This window comes from Cavia porcellus, unplaced genomic scaffold (genome assembly GCF_034190915.1).
Source record: "Cavia porcellus strain 051 isolate PalLab524CR breed Dunkin Hartley unplaced genomic scaffold, mCavPor4.1 scaffold_22, whole genome shotgun sequence".
NCBI classification, from domain to species: domain Eukaryota; kingdom Metazoa; phylum Chordata; class Mammalia; order Rodentia; family Caviidae; genus Cavia; species Cavia porcellus.
This window is the reverse complement of record NW_026947505.1, coordinates 35,131,503-35,156,304: the sequence shown is the minus strand read 5'-3', so window position 1 is coordinate 35,156,304 and position 24,802 is coordinate 35,131,503. Positions and strand designations below refer to the sequence as shown.

Sequence of the window (24,802 nt, the reverse complement as noted above, 5' to 3'; positions counted from 1 at the left end):
CTGCGTTAGCCTCTCAAGCGCTGGGATTGTGGGCATATGCCACCACAACAAGCTAAATTCTGTAAATATTTATTGTTTATTCAGAATCTATTTTATGTTATGTGCTGAACTGGGTGTTAACGACAAGGAAGGTCCCTACCTTCAAAAAACTTTTCATCTAGTTAGGGAAATACAAATCCAAATTCCTACCAACTGTGGTAAGTGCTGCCACAGAGGTATTTAAGAAGAACTATGGTAACCTGGAGAAGTGTGGTCATCATTTACCCAGTCCTTCCTTTTTTACCCCCAGAAGACTTTAAATAATAAGATTTCAAGGCAGAAGAGTCCGAAGAGGCATTTCCAGCAGAAAACACAAGAGTGTTCTACAATAATGTATACTATCAATATAGGTCTGAGGGTTAAGTGAGGTGGAAATAAATCAGATTTGATAGCTTAAAACCAAAAAAATGAAATGAAGAATAAAAGTAGAAAAGATGGGGATTCAGCTCAGTGGTACAAGTGGCTGCCTGGCAAGTGCAAGGTCATTGGTTCGATCCCTGGTACCAGAAAAACAAACAACAAACAGAATCATAAACATTTATAAAATAAGAATGCTTATTTTAGTACAAAAATTAAAGAGTAATAAAGAACACGAGGCTCTGCCTTTGAGACAATCTTAGTGAGCAGCACACAGAATACATTATCGTTCTTAGGCCAGGCAAGACACCAGGCTGTAGCATCAACCAATGAGAACAGCTCTTCACCAGGCTCACTTCCTCTTGCCCCGCCCCAGCCACCCGCTCTTCCTCTTTCTCGGCAAGCACTCCCCATTGTGTAACTCTACAATTACAACTTTTAACCACCATGTTTATCCATCTTTTCTTTTTTAATTTGAACTTAGAAGATAATATCATAATACTATTTGTGTTTTTATCTTTGCCTATGAATTACACGTTTCAAACCTATCTAGTTAGTGTTTGGCATCCCAAAGCCCAAAGTCCCAAATTAACCTCTTGGAGCAGGAGTCGTACGTTCTCCATATATTGCACTAACTTTCATGATCTCCCATTCTGTCAGAGGTCTTCTGACCCATCAGTAAATAATAGTACAAACTGTTATTTCTTACTTGTAGTTTTTATTTTTATATTTTGGTATGGGGGATCAAACTGACAACCCCACTCTTGCTAGGTAGGTGCTGTGCCACTGAGCTATATCCCCAGCCCTAGTTTTTAAAGTCATGAAATTGGCTCCTAAATTCTACACAAACTTGTTTCTTTCTCTACTAGAATGAGTTAAGGTGCAGGAATAGGAACAGATGGAAAAAAAAGAGATATAATTAGAAACAAGCAGAAACTGTGGCTTTTCTATTTGTATCACATGGTTCCTTTCATTGAGTATAATATATGAGCTTCACTGTAATGTGTAATGTGGTCATCAATTTTAATCTTGCCAGCCTTTCATTTGACTGTTGCTGCCATTCCCAGCCTAATTTTCAAAGGGCACTGCCAGGGTGATTATCACAGTTACCAGATCTTTCTACAGTAATATCACTGAAAACCTTCTTTTTAACTTGAGAGCCAAGTGGAGAGCTTTTGTACTTACCCTGATAATCACTTTTCTCCAAAAGCACAGATATTATAAGGACAATGCTCATAATCACGTATTATGTTATATAACCCATTTCAGGCAACTATGCCATTCTAGTCTGCATTTAAATGTTTATAGTACATGAATTCCATGACCCTTTCTCTGCTGAGTTGAGGCAGGGTTTACATATTTAATTGAGGCCATAAGAAAATAAAGCATCTCAGACTTGGCCATTTTACTGAAAAATCTCTCTGGCATTTAAATGTTTCACTTTTAAATAACTGTCTCATCTGCATAGAAAAGCCCAGAAATTACATTTTTTTAAAACTCATGGTGCAATGTGTACTTTTTTGCTGCACATAAGCCAGGTTAATGCAGAAATTAGTAGGGAGAGCTACAATTCTTACATAAATGTGATTGCAGTGTTTCAGCTATAGGGTGATGGATTTAACACAAATCTACATCAGCAGATTTGTTTCATCTCCAAGTTCAGTCAGCAGATGTTTGTAGTCACACAGTCCACTTGACATTTCCCAAGAAATAAAACCAGCTATCACGTTTTGTTATAGAGCCAGTAGTTTTCTTTTCTCTAAAATTTGAAGAAATCTATTTATTGCCTGAATATAGCTGTATCATCTGATAAATGCTTTTTCCTTTGGGATGGGAAAATATATAAGTGCCTCCACTGATTATTCCAATGAGATTTGGAAGAGTAACCTTATGCAAGTTGAATTCTTGGATTCTTACAGTAAACTCAAATTCAAGCAAAGTTTCTGTTTTGGCATCTTTGTTGGGTAAACTATACTTTCCTCATTATTTACAGACCATAGTTTTGCTTACCTAACTCTACTACTCATATAATTCTTAATGACTTTCATGAATATAAATATATGTATGGTATCATACATACTCCCAAAATGAATTTATTAGCGTTTAAATGCAGTCAGAAATCCTCACCAGATTCATTCTTGTAAATATACTAGTAACATAGTTCAGTGTTCAGTTCTTAAAATATGTACTCAGACATGAGTGCACATCAATACCATGAGTTTATAAATAACAATAATTAGTATAAATAACAGCACTCTGCATAGCAGCAGAGTCTTTCTGAATAATTGGTGTCCATTAATATTCTTTAAGGTTATAGAAATCAATGAATACCAACATAATTAGGATGCTGAAGTGAATTGAATAAGTTCCTGACTGAAATGTAAGCTCCATCATAAGGAATGCTTATTCTTGTTCAGCTTACTCTCAGTAAACATGGAGTAGATTATGGTGGGTTTCTAAAAAAATTTTGCTTGTTGAATAGATGAATGAAGAAGTTTTCTAAAAATATTAAGTGGAAAATTATTTCATTTTTTAAAAATTGCACGGTAGTAAAGAAGAGTATGGCTTAGTTCAAAATAAAATATAATTTTGGCTGATATACTAATTAGATAGGCAGGATTTAAATTATATATAGTACTTCCTCTTCACAGGAGAATCTTCAGTGAACGAAATGTTGGGGGAAAAAACCACAGTGATTTACATTTGTTAAATAATCTTACAGGCAGTAAGTTGCAGTAACCAAGGAGATTACTGTGTGAATAGACACAAAGGGAAAAAGTGAATCCTGGTAAGGTCGTTAAACTCCCACTAGCTGTGAAATACGTCCCCAAGGGCAATGGTTTACCTGCTTAGATCGGATGTTCATGAGTACCTCTCAGATAAGAAGCATTTGTTTTAATGTACGCTGCTTAGGGACAAAAGTATGCATTGTTCCCAGCCCTTGAGGAAACCTAGTTATCTATTAAGTGTTAACACTTGGGCAGCTGTGCGTTGGATCCATCATTCAGGTGACATGTCCATTTTCTCTATGATGTGGAAAATGTCTTGAGTTTTACCACCTTTTTTGAGTGGAATCAGTACAAACACAGAACAGTGGGAACATGGAACATGTTCTAGCAAGAGCAAGGTTTTTGGGGCTGGGGATTTGGCTCAGCAGCGTAAGCACCCTCCTGGCAAGTGCAAAGTTGTGAGTTCAATCCTCCCTCATACAGAAAAAGCAAACAAACAAACAAACAAACAAACAAAACAAAGCAAAACCCTTGGATTTTCCTGTTTCTCTTGCTTACCTAGGCTTAGCTAGTCTGGACTAATTCAAAGGCTAAATGGTGGCTGACTGCAGAGGTCCAGGATAACTCATGAATCCTCACCTGCTGTCATTTAATTAAAACTGTTCTAGGAATCTTGCTGAGGGTTTCTTTTTATGAATAAGTAGTTCTGGGTGGACAGAGTCCACTTGTCAGACTTTTTTTATTGAATCAGATGCTGTCTGCTCATGCACTCAAACAATTATGATATATTACTGTTAATCCCTACTGGGACTTTGAACATGAAGATTAGAGAAATAAACAGGTAATAATAATAAATAAAACTAAAAAAAATCAGAGAAGTCTGAGATTTGGTACGTTGGAGGATTTTCCATTGTCCTGGGTATTTTTACTTCCCAGCTCCGCCTTCACGTTCTCTCCTAGGTGATCTAGATAGTGCTGGTCCCATGTAGACTCTAGTACCAGCTTCTCTTTCAAGTACAGCCAGAAAAGTGTCACTGGAAAGGGGGAATTACTGTAAGTAAAAGATACAAAACAAGTGTGACATGGGACATCTAGGCTAGGAGAAGAGACAGCTAAAAGAAGGCTCACAATGTGATCAGACAGATGTGGGTGCCTGCCAGGGCTGCTGAACTTTGTGTTCAGTTAAGACTGAAACAGAAATCTGAGGAATTTGCTGATGGAAAGAACTTCAGTTAGAATTTAATCTGGCCCAACATCCTCACTTTATAGTTAAGGCTTTGATGGCTGAGAGATACCTCGTAAAAGCTGAGAAACTGAATTTGCCAATCCACAGCTCACTTGTAAAAATCAGGGCACTGCAAAGATCATGGTCACACTGACACATTAGAGATCTATTTCCTAGCAGGAAAGCTGATTTTTAGAGGAGCAAAAGCAGAAGCAGAATAGTTTAAAAGTTTATGCAGAAACTTAATTAAGAATGTATTGTATATTAGATAAAACAATTCAGAGATACAAAATTTCTTATGAACCAAGACAAACAGATCCAACAATATCCCAAGGAGCCACTATTGGAAATGTGACCTGCATTTTCCCTGGGCCTTCTTTACACCCTCTCCAGCAACTCCTCTCATGTGGAGAGTGTGAGCTGGAAGCACCTAGAGCTTCTCTGACTGGCCAACAACGAGGAGGATTTTCTTCACATTAAGGGTCTTTATTCTGGAGAGAAATCAGGTGCTCAAATTACGGAAATTTCCCTGTATATGTTCCTAAAAATCCAGATTATATGCAGCCTTCTTTGAAACTATGAGAAATTAGATGAATTCTTTACCTACTATCTGCCCACAAGTCTCTATGATTATTGAGAAGGTAGACACAGTGATGAGACTCCACCAAACCATAGCAATATAGATAATATCTAAAATGTATCATATGGCAGACAAAGCAAACCTAAGTGAAAAGCTTAAATTATCCAATTTCTTATTACAATAAGTAAAGTAAAAAAATAAGGAATAAGTAAAGAATTTTGGTAAAATCTGTGTTGTATTTGCTTGGGAGAGGGATATTTTAACCATTATTTCTTCTGTAAACCATGTGGACTAACATTTCCTGTAAATCAATGCAGGTTCCAAATTATAGCATTTCCTCCATTGACCCCAGCCTCTCTATGGTTAGAACAATGAAGAGTAATTGTACTAGGGTTAAGTCTCGTTTCTTCTTCACCAGTGCTAACCTCTGTCTGGATAGAAGCAGTTGTGGTATGTGTGGAGACACAACTCTAGACAAAAATCAACATGGCTGGACTACTTCCGATTTCTAAGGATGAAAAGGAACCTGGTAGGACCTGATGATCTGTCCAGTTTACACAGTAATGATGTTGGTCCCACATCCTTCAGATGAGGAAATGCAATAGTAGTAACATTGTGCTAAGATTTCTACCCATGAATTGCTTAAACTCAATCAACCTAAATGAATAAATATCAAGAGAACAATATTATTAAGTGATTTATTTTCAGGAGTAAACACAGGACTTTGATTTTTGTAGTCCTGAGAGATTTTTGATAGGACTCAAGAGATTTCCAGCTATTCTCAGAATATTACCAAAATCTAAAAGTTCTTCCGTAGTTACTTCTTAGAAATGTGAGCTGTTGTCTAAGATTTTTTTCTATGTTGGAACAGTATATACTACTACATAATTTAAAAAATTATAATAATGAGTATTAGGCTACTAGAAATGTTTACATCAAAGCTGTCATATCAGCTGTCATATCATGAAAAAATTTTATGTGATGAAGCTAATGTATCAATAATAACAGTGTTGCTATGTCAAAGTACACTCTTAAATGAGAATCATATGTAGTTTAAGGGATTTGCTTTAAGGAGAGTTGGGGGGGGGTACGGTTCTTTTAACATCAAAATTTCCAGTAGGATTAGCACAACAAGATCTAGGATCTACAGTAGTAGAATTAGAAGTGAAATAAAAACAGTTCTGGATTGACCCAATCATAAAATTATGTGGATTTGGATTTATCACTAGGGAAAAGTCTCCTTCCCCCATAGGTGATCTTGCAAATTATAAAGGTAAATCCAGAAAGGTGGTTGGGTTTTTTCCCCTATTTTTTTTAATTTGTAAAAAGTGATCTCCGGTTTGTATTAAAACACAGGATAAGAAATTATCTTACTGAAGAAGTAAACCTATCTGCTGACTTAACTGAGACATTTTTTATTGATTATGCACAGTGGCCGTTTTAAAGCATTTTAAAATGTATCAAGCTTTTTGTTTTTTACAAAATCATCCTTTGCTTCAGATGTTAAAGGGATTCTCTAGGTTAGATCATTGTCTTGGTTACTTTTCTCTTGTTGCTGGGACAAAATACTCAATACCCAAAAATAAGGAAGAAAAGGTTTATTTAGCTTACAGATTTTAGAGGTTTCAGTCCATAATGAGCTAGTTGCAAGGCAGGGTGGCATGGCACTAGGGCAATATTTCAAGGTAGCAGCCAGACAAAGGGAGGAAAAAGCCTCTTCTCCCTTATATGGTATGCAGCATGCCCCGCCCCCCCAGGGTGGGTGTAGCACTCACAAAATCCCTGCCCTGTTCTTGCACAGGATGAGGCTATTCACAACGTAGGGATCCTGGCTCCCTGGACTCTGTGTCTCAGTTAAACTTCTAAACTTCTCAAGTTGACACAATGTATCAATCATAACAATCACCTACCTATGAGATGTATATGCATAGATAAGGTAATTTTTGGAGCCACATTCCCCAAACCTCCAGGAATGCAAGATGAGAGATTACAAGACAACCTGCCAGGCCACAAATCCAAGTAGGATCAAAATGAATTGCCTTAAGGAATGAATGCTGTGGCCTTTGTCTTTCCATACTCTGATTTGTCATTTAGATTGGTCCCGCGGTCAGTCATTTAACAGACCATCTTGACCTTCTGCTGTCCTTTCCCGTTCCCTATTTGCCCCTACGCTCTTCTTTTCTCTTTTACTCTTCCTTCCTGGTCCTATCGGTAAAAAGTGACAGAGGCTTACAGTGTGGGGCTGTCACTGGAGACTTTCTCACACTGAGAGCTCTCAGTTAATGACAGCCCCTTGGGCCCTCTTGCAGTATGGATTAGACACTGATTCTGGATAATCTTTCATTCTTTTGCGCGGTCATGAACCATGACAAGCTGTGTAACCAAAAAATATTTTACAATTCACTTCATCATGTTTGCTTTATGTTGTCTTTCATTTCTTTGACTTGGTGGCAACTGATATATATAAGTACATTGATTTCAATTCTGTGCATGAGTTTTACCTGTTGTAATTTCATCTCCACAACTGTTAAATACGGGATGACTGAATACTTAATTCTTTGGTAATTGCTTTCAGGCAGTTGGCTTTAAATATCTATTATAAGCTGTCAACTGGCAGGTTTATACATCCAACCCAGGCTTGTCCCTTGAAGAGCTATTTGTAGTTGTCTGTTTGACATTTCCACCTAGTTATATTTAGCATCTTGAATTAATATGGACAAGGAAAAAATGCTTGATCTTTGCCATCAAACGTTTTCTACCTGAAATCTCTATTTTCAGTTAATAGCCATTGCATTTTTCTAAACTCTTATCTCAAATCTGTGGTTTCATCTTTGAAACCTCACTTTGTCTGGTACCCCACACTCAGGTCATTACCAGATCCTGTTTGCTTTATCCTCAAAATACATCCAGAGTCTGAAATTTTTTTTACCACTCCCGTTGCTATCAAGCTAGTTCAAATCTCTGTCACGGTTTGCTTGGGTTGTTCCGTAGCCTCCTACGGAGGGTCCTTACTTTCATCCCAATGCCCTGTGGTCTCTTCACACATTCAGTAGCGTGGTGGTCAACTGACTGATTATCAGCTTGCATGGGGAACAGCTGAACTGCGTGGGCATGGTTCTGGTTGTGGAAGAGCCACTTAAGAAGGCTTGCTGAGGGAATGATATAAAAGGATCAAGGTAGCCAAGGACTTCAGCTGATCTTCCTTGGAAGAGCTTTGTTGAAAGTGCTTTTTTACCAAAGTTTTGGCAATTTTTCTTTGAAGGAGTTTTGACTTTTTTTTTTTATTCTCCAGGGGAGCTTCAGTCCTTATCTTCGTCATGGACACTGTCTCCTGGATTCCAGTGCAGATCTCAGGCCTTCTACCACAGACATTTTAGCTTCCAGCGCAGCCATTAGACCTTTCTTTGGTCTTCCATTGGAGATCCTCAGCCTCCTGACATGGCCATGGCCTCCAAGCCCTTTCCTTTGGGTCTCCAGCACACAGACAGACGCCTTGCACTCCTCTACACCTGATCCTAAGAATCATTAATTAATATAAGCAGCCAGAAAGTCCTTTTAAGAGCCAAATCGTACATACCCTTCTCTGCCTCAATCTCTAATGCTTTCCATGACATAACCTATCCCCAGCCCTGACCCAAAGAGTTCTCTAAACTATGTCCTCCCAGCTTTGCTGGGATCGAGGTGTGGGGAGTGTGAGTGTGGGGAAGAAGGAGGAGGAGACATAGATCATATTTGGGGGGTGAGTGAATTTTATCTCCTAGAAATGGTTTTTGTGTGGCTTATTTGTGATGACAAGAAAACTTGGTCCTGAAGAAGGAAAAAGAGCTTCTGGCCATGGCAACCTCACTTACTGCCTCCTACTGGGATGAACTGTTCGCTTTAATCTTTTCCATTGCTGAATGCTAGTGCAAAGCCTGACGTAGAGTAAGAAAATAAAAAATGTTCATTGTAAAATTGCCATAGAAAATTTAGTTCTCTCCATAACTTCGGCAAACAATTTTTGAAAAATGCAGTGGAAAGTATCTTTATTAAATGGTCTACTATACCCGATATTTGCTTTCATTATATCACTTATGTTATTTATAGATACTTTCCTCAACACCACAAAATGCCCAGTGCTGCTAGCAGAGCAATTCATAGCTTCTCTGTTAATGGCCAGGACATCTAGCTGAGGACAGGTTATGTGAGTAGCTGAGGTGCCCCATTTCCAGGATTCTAAATAGAGACTATTCTTAATATGATCTTACGTGTGGAACTATGGTCTTTGAATTTGTAAGTAGCTTGTTGGTAAAAACTTTCTAGCCTAGGCATCCATATATTTCCTAGAATTTATATTTACTATGATGAGTTGACCTCCAAAAGAAGTTTTTCTGCATGCTAAGATAACTGTTTTCTGCAACATTTGTGTGAATAGCCACTCCTTTAACTTCTGTGATATGAAGTCACGCTCTCTTTGTCTGGAAATTTCCAGGGGCATTTCACAACAGAGTACTAACCATGCTAAGATCATGGCGGGCTTAGCTGGGCCACCTGGGGTATTTCAAATGTCATATTTAGAAGCATAGTAGAGAATTTCAGCATAAAAGGTCATATCTAATGTGATTCTACATCAATACATCTACAAAAGAAAAGGAGTAGTACTGTATTTGGAAAGATAATGCAGTTGTAAAGTAGCATAAATAGTTACTCATTTTTTTCAAATATAAAAATTCTCTTTAAAATGTCAACTTCCAATCATATCTGGATGGCAGTGGTCTAAACAATTACTGTAACATCTCAACTTTTTGTTGTTGTTGTTTGATACCGGGGATCAAATTTATGACATCACATTTGCCAGGCAAGTATTTGTGCTGCTGAGCTAAACCTCTGGCCCCTACACGTCAACATTTTTGAAAGATGTTTCAATCACAGTGTGAGTGTGGCCTGAATGTAAAGATTTTATGGTGACATATATTTAGGCCCTAAAGACTGGTGGAAACCTATAATGTTTTGCTTCTCTACTTTTCCAGGTGCAGCTAATTTATTTTCTCCTGGGAAAAATAAGATGTGTTCCACGAAGCAAAATGATTAATACTAAACTTTTAAAATAACCCTCAAGGGCTGGAGATTTAGCTCAGTCACATAAACACCTGCCTGGCAGGCATGAGGTCGTGCGTGACTTTGATCCCCAGTATGAAAAAATAGTAAAATAAAATAGCCCTCAAAACAATCATTTCATGCATAGCTTTTATCTTTACTATCTTTTCTTGCATTATTCCCAGTTTATAATACCCCTGGTGCAGAGGATTGCTACTTATTTTAGGTTTCAGTCCCTCTCTGCCATTGTCATTGTCCCCCAAAGATCCATGTACTGGCAGCTTGGTCTCAAGGTAATGATATCGAAAAATAGTGGAGCCTTTAAGAGGTGGGGCTTAGTGGGAGATGATTAGGTCACCCCTGCCTCAATAAAGGGATTAATGCTCTAATGAATGAGACCCAGGAAAAGTGGTTTGTTACCAAAAGTGCAAGCCTGCTTCTGCTCCAGGCTCTTGCTTTCATTAGTGGTGTTACCTCTGCTGCATTCACTACTACAGTGTGATGGTATCTGCCACAAGCGCTCAAGAGAAGCTGATGTTAGGATCATACTCTCAGAGCTCCAGAAATGTGAGCTACATAAACCTCTTTTCTTTATACTCAGTCTCAGGTACTTTTTTATACAACAAAAAATAAGCTAAAGCTCCCCTATCATCTTGGAGGACTTCATCTCTACCCCCATCACAGCATTTATGAGAGAATCGTTTTTAGAATTCCCTTTGAATTCACAGAATCTCTCAGTTTTTGTAATATAGAAATTTTATATATATATATATATAAATAAATTAAGTAGGATATATATATATATATATCCTACTTAATTATGACCCTCTGGAGACCAGATAATCTCTTAGTTATCTCCAAATTCTCAGTGCAAAGCAAAATCACATATTGGGGTTTGAAGGGCAGAAAACAGCCAAAGTTGTAGCATCTTTAGATCAGTTACTCAAGCAAAACTTCCTTTCCTTTTAGAGAACCTGTATCCCTGCATGTCTGAATTTCAAGCAAAATATCACAGAGCTTGGGTGGTAGTCAGAATATCTCAGCCAATGAGCACATCATGCTCACTGGGCACTTTCTGATATCTGAGTGGATCCCTCACCAGGAATTCTCTGCATGAGCATTTTGGACAGCATTCATAAGAGGAGCTGTGGTTCAGTTCCAGTAACAAAGCATCTTTCTTAAAAGAGGAATTGTACTGCATGTTCTCACTGAAACTTCTTTGGGCACAGCTCTAGCTTCCTTGAGACAAATTAGGTAACAGACAGCAGTGACAAACGAGGAAGATCAATTTTTAAATGGCAAAACTACTTTGAACCAACAGTATTCAGATCACGACTGTCCTTAAACCAAGTCAGCCCTTAAGACAACCCAGTAAAGGTCTACCTGCCACCATGCTCTCAGCACATAGAATTTCTAAAGCACTTTCATTCATAAGCTTGGCCTACAAAGGGCTAAACTAGTAAGAGAGAAAATAAATTCAGCATATGCAAATAATAATTTTAATATTCTGAAGAAAGTGCTTACTTTTCACAAATAAACACAAGATTTTTTTTAAATTTTGATTTGGTATGCATGCTCCATTCGAAGAACAGATGTAGAGGACACTAGAATATATATTTTGACACTGGGCGAGTACAGTGCCAATGGCTTTAAAGCTTCCAGAGAGAGTACATGAGCAGGAAGCAAAGGGGATATTATTGGGTCAGGTTCCAAAACACAGATTCATTTTGTTAGTGTGGATGTTGTTTTATGATAATTCTATGAGTTTTACTAGGAAAGAGAATATGTGATGAGAAGTGTCCTTATATGCTAATACTCATTCACCACCAACACTTGAGTAATTTAATATACTGGAAATGAAGACTCTGTTTCCTCTATACTGTGGAACAAAGCGTTCCCAGCTTGTTCTATTTTTGCCATTGGACTATTTAATTTTTAAGACACACTTGGGGAAGATGACAGTATTAATTTACCTAACAATATTCATTTTGTTTTCATTACTTGTTTTTGTAGTTTCATATTACAATGCTTGATCTGATAAATGCATAATATCCAGAAGGTACCTTTGTTTGTATTAATAACAGCATCTCATTCACACCTCATCAATGATAGACCAGCTCAGCTTCACTGTCAACGGAGCATAAATCAGAAATGTTCATGAGGAAGGATATTTATACTGCAGATAGAAACTATGCGGAGCTGGGGATGGGCTGAATAGGGAGGGGAAGTAGACTCTGAAATGAAAAGGACCAAACAAGAATGGCAAGTGTGGGTTCTCTACAGTTACATACTTATGCACGTTGGGTTTAAGTTTTTATAAACTAATGGGCAGTGTGATGCTTGTGATTCATTAACAGAAAATTTTAGAAGTAAGCGTTATGTGTAGAAGTAAAATGTTTGATCCATTTAATAGCAATAATGATTACTACTTGCTGAAAGATTGCAAGGCAGGCACTCTGCTTTTTATGCATATTTTATTATTTAATCACTACTGTTATACTGGTGTATGGGTATGATCTGGCCTTTGTTGATAACTCTAGAAGCCACAGATTCTACGTATTCTTTAAAAAATTGCATTTGTATTGAACTGATGTTTTACTTGTCATTATTTCCTAAACAATATAACATATACTTATATAGCATTTATATTTTACTAGGTGTTCTAAGTTATCTAGAGGTGACCTAAAATACCCAAGAAGGTGTGCATAGGTTGTATGCAAATCCCGTACAATTTTATATATGACATCTGATCTTCTATGGGTTTTTATATCCTGGACACATCCTGGAACCAATGTTCTGAAGTAACAGGGAGACAAATTTATGTTATTTCTACTTTAAAAATTTGAAGTCAATGAAAGCAACTTTGCTCCTCACTGGTAAACCAAGACATAACCTGGACCAAGAGAGTGTTGTGCAGTCAAAAGCAGCAGTGAAAATGCAAGACACTTTCCCAAGGAGCCACCCTACCGTCATCCACTGGAGAGTGAACCAGTGTGGTGGTGCTCTGCACCCAATCACACGGAGTGGCAGCTGGAGATTAGGATCGCCATTTTATCTCAGAGTGTCCCAGGGATCAAATTCCAGAAGCAGAATAGCCCCGGGATAGTTTTAGCACTGATGTTCAGGAGTGGAACGAGGCAAGCGCTAGGCAGTCATAACACAGCTGGCAGTCAGACAACAGACGGGAAGAAATGTGGCTGAGAAATTGGAGCTGCAGCCTTGATTCCAACACAGTGAACAATGTGAAAAGTTAGAAGTATCCCACTGCCTTGGGGTGCAAGCAGGTGAGCAGCCTTGGCCTGCAGTAAGACAAGGGCACCACCACTCTGCCTTTGCTCCTGGGCACAAGTAGGCAAAAGGCCCTGGCTGGTGACATGACAAGGTTACCACCGTCACTCACCCTGGGACCAGAAGAACAAGTGGGAAAGCAGCCTTGGGCAGGTCAAGGGTGCAACCACCTTCCCTGCCACCAGCCAGAAAACTGCTTTGGCTAGCTGTGGACAAGGGCAATCCCCTCATGCTACCACCAACTCATGTAAGAGTGGACAGCAGGGTGGCCAAGATCATCAGCTCCACACTCAGTATTAATCCTACTGCAAACTTGGCAGTTATTCAGTATAGATTCTGGCTCTGACTAGGGAAACAGCAGCAAACTGGAGGCCCCAGAGGAATTTTTTAAAATAACGTTTTTCTATATTTATTTTTTAAAATTTTGGATGAGGATTAAAATTTTTAAAAACTTTGACTTTTATGGTTTGGGTTGTTTTTTTTTTTCTGTCCTGACTCTTTTTTTCTTCATGAGTCTCTTGGTATTCTCTGAGATTTACATATAAATGAACACTATGTCTATTTTTTTTTATTTTGTCTCAAAATTCTTTTGCTTACTCCTTCATTCTTTCTTTCTTGTCCTCTTCTCCATATTCCCAAAATTTGGGTGATTACCCTTAATCCTCTAAAATTTAACCTTGCTATATTCCTCTTTAGTTATCACTCTGTTTTGTTCCCTATGTCTCTTAAGTTCCCCTTCTCTACAGGTTAAAATCACCTGACCAAGGGGAAACCCTCTGCATACAAATTCCTGGTCTATGTTGGAAGTTGTTGTATCACTACAGGTCTTGCTCCTATGGTTAGAGATACCAAATTAGCAGTTACCACAGATTATCAGTTTCTAGATTCTGCTTAATGATATTGCTATTGCTAGCTGTACTATTTTAGACATATTTGTAATCAGTTGTTCATTCTTGTATTATAATGCTGTGGTAATCTGGGATCAAAATCATCCCCAAGTCTCAGTACCAAAGGATTCAGTGATAAGCCAAATAGATAGCAACATATTGTTCCTAATAAAGTGGGAAGGGAGACTCTTGGAACACAAGCAGCCAGCTTCACCTAGAAGATATCTCAGAGGAACAGACATTTCCTAGGGCAGCTTTAATACCAGTGATAAACCTACCTAATGTAATAAAAATTCAAAGAAAGAAACAAACAAAAAAGAAAGCAAATTAAAATAAAAAATATTAAATGACAAAATGCAGAAGCAAAATGCAATCTCAGATTTCCAGCCCACCAAGGACAAATCCAGGGGACAACAAAATACAAGAAATTTGGAGCCATCCACCTGAATTTATTAGAATGACAATAGAAGAAATAAAAAAATATATACATGAAGCTGTAGAGAATACAAAACAGAAATCATCTCACAGGCTAAAAAAAGAGATGACAATCATAATGAAGGACTTTCTCAGCAAATCTAGAGTAGATGTAAATAAAAACATAGAGAAGATTGAAAAATAATAGAAATCATGAATGCCCAACACAGGAAGAAATGGAATCCATGAAGCATATTCAAATACATATCCAGGAAATTAAAAATTCCACTGAAGGCTTGAAAAATTGTATGAAAAGAGTCAAGATAGAATATCAGACACAAATTTCTTATTATGCACAGGCACAAATTTCTTATGGTGAATATAAACATTATGCATACCTTAATTGTACCAATAAACTTAATTAAGAAATTAAAACTCTACCACAGGATACAGCTCAGTAGTAGAGCTGATGCTCAGCTACACCCAGTGTCCTGAGTGTAGCTGAGCTGAGCACAGAAACAGGAGCAACCCGTCTCAGAGCTTCACGTAACCTGCCCAAAGTCACCTCCCTAGCGAACGGCAAAACTAAAGTCAGAATCCAATACTTTCAAATATCCACTCCTGATCATTTAACTATATCACCTGTAAGTGACATTTTAAAGCCATGTATGATTATAAAATTTTGTCTTTTGAGTGTGTGAGTGTACATTGCAATGTGTCCGTGTGCCACAGAAATAACTCATCATTTTAATATCAGCATGAATGATCCAATATATTCATTCTATACAATGCAGGCAAATAAAACTCTTAGAAATAGAGGCTTTAGGGAATATTCTAAGGAAGAAATAGTAAGTATCTATAGTTTTAAGCAACCATTTGTGATATTGATTCAAAATACCTGCATCCAGAAAAATTCATGTATACATCTGTTATTACCTTTAGCACATTTGATGAAATTATGTTTAACGTGTTTGTTTCTCTTATTAGATTTGACATTTCAGAAAATAAAGGAAGAGGGCTCAGTTATCTTTAAATTCCCAACATACAGCACAATTTTGTATACAGAATAAACAGCAATCAACATTGGCTAAACATACTTAATGAATAAACATTTCCCAGAATCTAATATATACTGGAAATTTATCCCAGTATATCTTCCTTTGTAGGTCTCTGAGAGGAAAAAAAAAGTTACATAGCAAAGGTTTAATTCTACTCAAGTAGGAGAGGAAAAGCAGGGGCAGAAAAAGAAATGAAATATTAAAGGACATCTCAGCATCCACAAAGGAAGAAACAGTGATATCAACAGGAAAGTAAGCCAAGCCAGCAAGGCAGAAAAACAGTTTTTAAAATTTGTACATTCCTTCTCTGATATAAAGAGAAAAAATTTTATACATCAACTTTTTCTATACATCAACTAATAATAAATGTAAATATTTTAACTAATTCTACCAAAAGGGAATGTGAAAGGTTAATGTGAATATTTGAGGTATTATTAATACGATTCAGGAGGAACTGAACTGAGCTAGACCCAAAGGAATATGGTGTCAAAAGATAACAAGCAATGCATTTTAATCTTAAATTATGGCATGAAGGCTGCAGGGTCTAAAAAGAGAATAGAACGGATAGCTGTGCTGCCATAGAATAATCTTTTCTTTGGTCATCCTCAGAGGCAGGCTGATACCTTGCTCTCATTCTCTCCATCTCTGTCCTTATCAGAAGCCCAGAGTAAATGACATGCAATGAAGTTACTCCCGGATAGATTTCTCATATCTGTGGAGGATGTGTCTGTGTCTGTGGCCATGAATCATAGCAAATCAATTACAATTACTCCTTAACTGTGTTTTAAAATGATGTGCAAAAATAGTTCCTTGTCTTAGCTACTTTTCTCCTGTTGCTGAGATGATACCCAAAACCTAAAGTTAAAAGGGAAAGGTTAATTTAGCTCACAGTATGTAGAGGTTTTAGTCCATAATGGCTGACTCCACGCCAGGGTGGTTTGGCAGAAGAACACCACACAGGAAAACAGTTCAAGGCACCTGCAAGGTAGCAAAGACAAGAAAGGACCTTAACAGCATCTTTCTATCCCTGTTATCTAGTTAAAATGAGTAGTACTCATACCCTTAATCCTAAAACCCTGAGCCTAGCATTGCACCAGGAATCAATTCTAGTTTCACACGCTCTAGATCCAGCTACCTCTGAAAAAGCCCCACCTATGATCTCATGAGATTTTGGGGGAAACATCTGAACACAAACCATAATACTTCTTAAATCCTTTTAGAGTTTTCCTGTCTGTAATGCTGATTCAGATAGATTATATACCGTTTAAAATCTTCAGTATCTTCTTTTCTAGCCTTTCTCTTTTTGTTTTGGAAGGAGAATAAAGATATTTAAGTGGTAATGCTAGAGACCCAGATAGCATAGTCATGGATGTTTTCTAGGCAATTTAAATGTTCTTATGATAAAAAAGGAGGGTGAAAGCAAGCTTTCTTTTTCACAGTGGGGATAATACAGTGTGGTCAATAAAAATGTTCCATAAAATTACTTATTTTAGTTTTGCATGATAGTGAAAACCTTAGCTAAAATAACTATCCTGTATCGCTCCTGCCTTCACTAAATAGCTGCTTCTGTTGTGCCATTCAGTGGCCCACTACCTTAGTAGTAGTATCTGAGCTGGTGACAAATCAAAGAATAAGATTCATCCTGTCCCCTAGATCTTTTCTCTACCGTTTGAGGCCTTTCTCTGTGCCTCAAAAGATTGATCCCTGCCTCCCACTGCATGCCATGTTCCATCCAGTTTGTCCTCAGTTACAGCCAGTAGGAAGCACTAAAAACAAATTGATTGATCCTGTAGCAGAGTGATGTCTCTCCCTACCACACCTCCTCCTGTACAGCCCCTTATCACTTTTCCGTCTCTTTAGTGCCAGGACAATAATTTCTCCATGTTCCCCTTTAAGATAGAGGATAATAATAATATTGGCTTCCTGCTGTTGTCTCTGGATATCTAATGTCCTTTTGTGTTCCCTGCCCAGTAAGTAGTCTCTTTGTTAAATTCTTTTTACTGGGGTATGTTTTGTTTTCTGCTGGCTCCTGACTGATACAATCACGAACTTTTAAAGTAGATCAACTTAAATTTTTTAGTTTCCATCTCTTAACTCTGTTGCCATTCCTATGAGAAACAACCTCCCTTCCCTCTAAGTAGCTGTTACTGGAATTAAAGAGATCAACAATAACTTCCAGTTTCTGCACCCAAAAGGGATGTTCAATCCTGCAATCAGAAGGTATCACACTATTCACGAGGTCTGCACATTTGAGAACTTCCTTTCTTGGCCATGCTTTGGAATCTCCTCTCTTTTCTTGCCAAAAGGAATTGGTACACCATACTCTGTCTTACTGCATGCAGAGCAGAGCAAAGATGGAGTGGTACTCAGTGATTACAGAATAGTATTTTTCATCTGAGCAAAACAAAAATCAGAAACAATGAACCATATTGACATACTTTCTAACTATTCAGTGTGCCTTAAGTGTTTTTGAATTGACTTTAAATGTTGAGAGCCACAACTAGGTATTGAGTCCAGAAGCATGATTGGAATTCACACAGACCTAAATTTGTATGTTATTCCTAAATTTGTGTTACTAGCTAGGACGTTGTCATGTTTCTTAAAATCTTACAAGCTGTTTCCTCCTTGTGAAATGAAGATGAGAGCAGAGACCTTGAAAACTTAATGTAGATCACAATATCCAAAATATACTTAGATTCAAACTATTTTTGCACATTTTGCAAATTTTGACTAGACTAAGGTAAGGCAGTTAACAATCTTTATTGATCCCAGTATAATTTATGGAGGTGGTACAAATTAAATATATGGTATGTGCACCACATAACTTTTCTGGAGTTTTAAAGCCTAAAATTCCAAATCTTTTGTGACTCTCAGAGTTTCAGACAGTGTTTATGAACCTATAGTAACTCTTCATGGCCATTCAGTGAGAAGAGTATATAAGAGTGCATTCTAGAGCAGATGTACCAGGGCACACTGATGTTCAGAGAAGAATAATTTTCTCCTCATCTTGCAAACCTGGAAGCAGAGATTCCATTTCTGGACCTCTAGGCCCAGGTATCATTGACTCCCTGGCTGAAATAACTGAGCTCTTGCAGACAATGGGTTGAGATCAAGAGGTAAATCGGTTGTTGTATAAGTCTTTCCAGAAAATGGTGGAAGCTTTGCATTTCAAAAGACAGTGACACAGCAGGAATGACCTTCTATGTTGTGGGGACACTGTGTCCAGCAGTTGGGAGCTACTGTTCAATTGAGCCAAGCAAGCTCTGCTGAAATGTGCTGCATTTGCTCCTCCCCTCTGATTAGGTTTGAATCTTTTGTAAATTAAATCAGTCAGATAATGTAACCTCCCCATATGTGTGTTGGGAGTGAATCTCTTTCTGTCAATCTGTAACCTGGCTGAAATACTGCAGTGCCTGATAAACTTTGCCTATTAATGTCATTCTAATCATTATGATTTCTTAACTGGCAACAGACATCTTTTTTTTTTTTCCAGAACTGAAGCTTTTTAAAAAAAGAATCATGGATTTACAATATGATCTTTGAGCAAATGCAGATGCAGAGACTAAAACTTTTCACTGTAATTATGAATAAAAGCTTGATTAAGGAAAATGAAAACAGCATTCCTGTCTGGGGCGGGATATGAACTATATTCGCAGCACATGAATGATGAAGAGAGAGACAGCTAGACTGGATAATAACAGACACAGTTCCCTTAATGACGCATGACTAAGGATTTTACCAATTTTCAATAACAATTGGAAGTTCATCTGAAGCTTGTTTTATATGCTTCAGAGTTCTTCATTTTTAATTATGCTTAAATTAACTTGAGAAAACAGTTTAAGGTTTTTATTCCACAGCCAGGATTTAATCATTCTCATTTTCTTTAATTGTTAGTGGACTGACTTCAGAAATAATTTTAGATGATTGACCTGGCTGGGAACCCCATTCATAACTTCAGTCACACTCTGGAACTGTGAATGAGGAAAGGAAATTGGAGCCATTCTTGATGGAGGCCTTGGATTTAGGGGAGCTCATCTATGAAAGTGCCCGGTGACTGGACGCAGCATCCCTCAGCTTGCTGATCTTAATGAACAGTGTGTGCTCCCCAGAAACAGAAACCACACAAGGTGTGTAGTAAAGCAAATCACTAGACTCACTGTGTCTCCATTTCCTCTTTTATAAAAGTAGAAAATTGTACTAGACTATTTTTTCAAATTATTCCTTTTGCAGAAATCTTTCTTATGCTAATTTATGAAAACTGGGAGGTCTAAAATATTGCAGACAAAAATAGAAATAATCTTTTTGTATTAGGAGTGGAAGCACAAACCATCCCATTTGCCCTGCACTGCATGCCTTTGGAGAGCACTTACAATTCTGAAAGATCTAAGGAGAATCAATAGGCCAGATGGTTTCCAAGAATCTTTTCTGCCCTGGTGCTCTCTAATTCTAAAATCTATGAGATTCTAATAGGTGTCATTTCCTAATTGTCTAATTTGAACAGTACCTGAAATAAGCATTTTACACAGAGTAACAACTGAAATTTAAATAAAATTTACAAAGTGAAGATCGTGTATCCATTTGTTCTTGAGGAACTGAGGCTCTAGAGCAGTGGTGGTGAATCCACAGCATGTGTGTCACAACGGGCACACAGAGTCCTTACTGTCTGCCAGCAAGCCAAGCCTCACCAGCAGCCAAGCATCAAATATTCAGGATTAACTGCAATGTTGGCATTTTGTAATAAATAAGTGGGCTTTGGCTTGCAGCTTGGGCACTCAATCTCTAAAAGGTTCAGAATGTTGTTTTGCTCTCATTTGTTGAATCTCAGTGTTATTTTTTGTGCTGTTGGGATTCTATTCTGAAAGTCTTTGCTATGCCTCTGACTTAGAGCATAAAATGCTATTTTAGCTCCCAGGAGATTTTTCTGTTTTAACATTTAGATCTTGGATCTATATTGATTGTAGTTTAGTACATGATCAGAATATGGATCTACATTCAATTTTTTGCACGTGGTTAGGTTATTTCTTGAGTAAATTTTTCTTGGTGTTATTGCAAATGGTATTTTAATTTTTTCTCAGTAAGTTCATATTTGATGTACAGGAAAGCCATTGGTTTTTGTCTGTTGCTTTTGAATCCTGACACATTGCAGAATTTGGTTATTAATTCCAGGAGTCTTTTGGTGGAATATTTTGCCTTTATGAGGAAGACCATGTCATCTCTAAATAATAACTACTTTTTAATGCAGCATCATTTATATAAAGAAGCTATCATTTCTCTAGTGTATGTTTCTGGGTCTTTTGTCAAAGACAAATAGTTGAGTGTGTGTGGGGTTGTTTCTGCTTTCTCTGTTCTGTTTCATTGATTGAAGAGTCTGTTTTTGTGCCAGTGCCATGCTGTTAGTGTCACTGTAGCTTTGTACTGTAACTTCAAATCCAGGTTTGTGATGCCCCCTGCTTTGTACTTGTTATCCAGGATTGCTTTTGATATTCTTGGTCTCTTCTGGTTCATATGAACTTTAGGATTGTTTTCTCTAGAAGAATATTATTGATAGTTTCATTGGATCTTGTTAAATCTGTAAACAAATTTTGAAAGTATGGCCAAACCTACTATAGGTTTGTCTATTCAGGAAAAACTGTATCTTTTCATTTTCTGATGTCTTCTTTGATCTCTTTGTTTCAAAGTATAGTAATTTTCATTGTGGAAGTCCTTCACTTTCTCTTTGATTAATTCCTAATTATTTAATATTTCCAGGTGTAATTGAGAATGATATTTCCTTTTAATTTCTTCCTCAGTAAGTTCATTATGTTGATTTTTTATGCTGATTTTTATCCTCCTACACTTCAGTATTTAATTATTAATTCTGGAAGTCTGGTGGAATTTTTGTGTCATATGTAGAGGATCGTATTATCTGAAATAATGATAATTTGACTTCTTTTCATATACATATTCCTTTAGTTTCCTTTTCTTGCCTAATTTCTGTTGCTAATGTTTTGAGGATGTTGAATAAGAGGGAGTATAGTGTATATCCTTGTCTTGTTCTTGATTTTAGGGACAAAGATTCCAGTTTTTCTCTATTTATTATGTTTGCAGTAGGTTTGTTATAAATGTCATTCATCAGATTGAGATAAGGCCCTTCTATACTTGTTTAAGTTTTTTTTAAATCATGAAATAATGTTGGACTTTGCAAAGCCTTTTCCCATCTATTGAGATGATCATTTGATCTTTGTCCTTGCTTCTGTGTATGTGATGTATTATAAAAATAACTAATTTGTGTATGTTGAACTATCCTTGCATCCCGGGAATGAGACCTACTTAATTGCAATGAATTATTTTTTATTTTAAAAAGCAAAACACAGAAAAAAGGATAGAAACAATACAGAATTTCAAAAAATAGTAGAAAATTAATACTAGTTAATACATTGTACATTGTTACCTTAGAAGTAGTGATTAAGGTTACAAGACATAGGCCTGAAAAAATGATCAAACAATCAAACAATGAAAGCACAAACTATTGTTTTTGATGAACTAACAGGGACTAGTACTATAGTTATCTATTTTGTATATATACATACACACATATATGTATACCTATATACATGCAATCTTTTCCCTTTTTGCTTTTCTCCTTTCCTCTACCCCAGCTGTTCTTTCCTTTGAGCATTTTCTTTACCTTTCATTATCACAATATCTAATGTATATTTTGTATTCTGTTACTTTCAGTTTTTTAACATGAGGGAGACAATATGATATTTACAAATGCGAGTGATTTATTTCACTTATGAGAATAGTCTCGTTGCCTCCATTTACCTATAAAAGCCTCAAGAACATCCTTTTTATAGCTGAGTAATATTCCATTATATAAAAATACCACATCTTTTTATCCAATCTGTGGTCGATGGGCATTTTGGTTGTTCCCAAGATTTAGCTATTACAAATTATGCTACTATAAACATGGATGCACATATATCACTGTGGCATGACGTTTTCAATTTTTCTGGGAAAATACCCAGAAGGGGAATAGCTGGATTGAATGGGATCAGAATAATACTTGCCTCCAGGAATGCATCAGGGATAATTGCTTCCCTTTCAATTTCATTATGCCATGAGAATTCATTGCTATATATTTCCCTCTTAAGACTGCTTTCCAGTGAAAGCAATCTTAAGAGGTCCCACAGGTCTCAGTATGTCATGACTGCATTTTCACTGAATTGTAGATGTTGTTTAATTTCTTCTTTAATTTCCTCTGTAACCCATTGGTTGTTCAGGAGGGTGTTATTTAATTTCCATATGTTTATGTAGGTTTTGCACTTTATTTTGCTATTAATTTCCAATTTCAGTGCACTATGGTCAGATAATATGCGTGAGATAATTTTGCTCCATTTGCATTTAGTTAAGAATGCTTTATGGGTTAATATATGGTCTATTTTGGAGAATGTCTGATGTGTAGCTGAGAAGAATGCGTATTCTGATGTTGGGTGGAACACTCTGTAAATATCTAGTAGATCCATTTGTTAACAAGTTTGACTCTGTTCTGTCATTCTTTGCTGATATTTTGTCTAGTTGATCTATCTCTTTGTGACAATGGTGTGTTAAGGCCCCCTGTTACAATTGTGTTATTATGTATTTGGTTTTTCATGTCTATTTGTATTTGTATTGTATAGTTGGATGCTCCTGTATTTGGTGCATTTATATTCATGATTGTTAGTTCTTCCTCTTGAGTTTTCCCCTAATGAGTATATAGTGACCTTATCTGTTTTGATCATTTTCTGCTTTGAAGTTCACATTGCCTGCAAACAGAATAGCTCCCTCTGATTTCTCTGGGTTCTTGTGCCATGGAGTATTATTTTTCAGCTTTTGACTTTCAGTCTATGAGTTTCCTTTTGATTCAGACAAGTTTCTTGTAAAAAGCATATTGTTGGATCCTGTTTCTTGATCCATTCCGCCAATCTGTTTCTTTTAATTGGTGAGTTGAGGCCATTTACATTGATGGTTATAATTGGTGTGTTCTGGTTTATGATTTGTTATGTTATTTTCCTGCTTTTCTCCTTATTTAATTGCTTGCCTCACCTAGTGGTTTCTTTCTGTTGTCATTCTGGGAATTGTGGTCAATCTTTTATCTAGTATTCTTTCTAGGATCATTTTGGTGGGCATGAATGTTGCTCTTTGTCATGAAACTATCTTATTTCTCCATTAATTTTCAAAGAACTTTTTGCAGTGTACAACAATCTGGATTGAAAGCTATTTTCTTCCAGGGCTTGAATACCTCACTCCAAGTTGGCCTTGACTTAAGGGTTTGTGTTGAGAGGTTGGCTATGATTCTAAAGGACTTTCCTTGATAGGTGAGTTGTATTTTCTAATAGTTTTTAGTATTGTTTTTATGCTGAATTTCTGAGATCTTGATTATCAAGTGTCTGGTTGTAGATTTATTTTGGTTATGACTATTTGTGGTTCTATATATCTTACTTATCTATCAGATTCTTTTCCTATGTTTGAGAAATGTTTTGTTGTTACTTCCGTGAATAGTATTTTTAGTCATTTACATTGACTCCTACATTTTTGCTAACACCTATCATCATTCTATTGTTTTTTCTTTGCATCATCTTGAAACTGTTGAATTGTTATTTCATGATCCTTTATTATTTTCAAAATTCTTTCCTTTCATGATGGCTAGCTGCTACCCTGTCTTCTAGGTCTGAAAGTCTATGTTCAGTTTCATTCAAGCAATTTCCCCGACTTTCATTGGGATTTTTATTTCCTAGATCATCTCTTTGAATTTTTTCATGCATTCTATTCCTTTCTTACATTGTTCATTCAGTGTTTCCATCATTTCCCCCACAGTACTTTTTATCTATGTCCTCTTTAACTATGCTGGGCAACTCCTTCTTTATTAAGGTTGTCATTTCTGTCCTTACCTGAGAGACTATTTCTAGTCTGATGTCCTCTACAGCCTCAAAGATTTGTTTCTTTATTTCACTTGTAATTTTTTCAGAAATTTCAGCCATCTGATTTCCAATGTCCTCTATTTCTATGTCTCTTGAACTTGTTCCTGGTGGACTGAGTGTTTTATATTGCATTTTGCTTTTCCATTTTTTCATTGCACCTGTTGGGTTAATATTCTGGTGTTTTCAATCCCACTAATCTCAATTGTCCAT

At 36.9% G+C, this 24,802-nt stretch overlaps 1 long non-coding RNA gene across 5 annotated transcripts in view; it reads right to left on the bottom strand.

Annotated features, from left to right (window-relative positions):
* The window catches only part of LOC111755785 (uncharacterized), a 276,523-nt gene that overhangs the window by 90,298 nt on the left and 161,423 nt on the right, over window positions 1–24,802 (bottom strand). Inside the window, exon 2 of one of the 5 annotated variants that reach the window (XR_010041954.1) lies at window positions 16,543–16,631. The exons of the other annotated variants lie outside the window; for them this stretch is intronic. This is a non-coding gene — a long non-coding RNA (uncharacterized LOC111755785). The remainder of the gene's footprint in view (window positions 1–16,542; window positions 16,632–24,802) is intronic. 5 annotated transcript variants of the gene reach the window in all.